Source organism: Pteropus alecto, unplaced genomic scaffold, assembly GCF_000325575.1.
Source record: "Pteropus alecto unplaced genomic scaffold, ASM32557v1 scaffold146, whole genome shotgun sequence".
In the NCBI taxonomy this organism is placed as follows: domain Eukaryota; kingdom Metazoa; phylum Chordata; class Mammalia; order Chiroptera; family Pteropodidae; genus Pteropus; species Pteropus alecto.
Window position 1 is genome coordinate 32,097,883 of NW_006442107.1, and position 572 is coordinate 32,098,454.

The window sequence follows — 572 nt, forward strand, 5'->3', positions numbered from 1 at the left end:
ATCGAAAAACTGAAAGTAAAGGGAAGGCAAAAGACACTTCATGAAAATGGAAATGAAAAAAAAATCTGGGTTAGCAATACTTATACCAGACAAAATAGACTTTAAAATAAAGCTATAACAGGAGACAAAGAAGGACCCAATAATCAGGTGCTTCTTGCTGAGCAGCGCCTACACTCACACTGGAGGCAGTTGGCCTCAGTTTCTGGTGTGGCCTTTTGAGGTAACTGTAAGCACAGCATCTGCGGATTGCTTGCTGAATCTTGACAGGTGGCCCAAGAGAAGCAGAGCCTTGGGCTAAATTTGGCCTGCAGCTGAACCCCTCTCAGGACTGTGCCACTGGACACCTACTTCACAAATCCACACTAATGAGACCGGGAGACTTCAGAGCTTTGCTTAGTACATAGAAACAGACACTGAAAGGCAGCCAAAATGGGAAGACAAAGAAGCAGAAGCCGTAGTAGAGAACAGAACAGAGATCTAGATATTATGCAGTCAAGCAATCTAACAGATGTGGAGTTCAAAACGCTGGTTATAAAGATGCTCAATGAACTTTTGAGAAGGGTAGATAAATT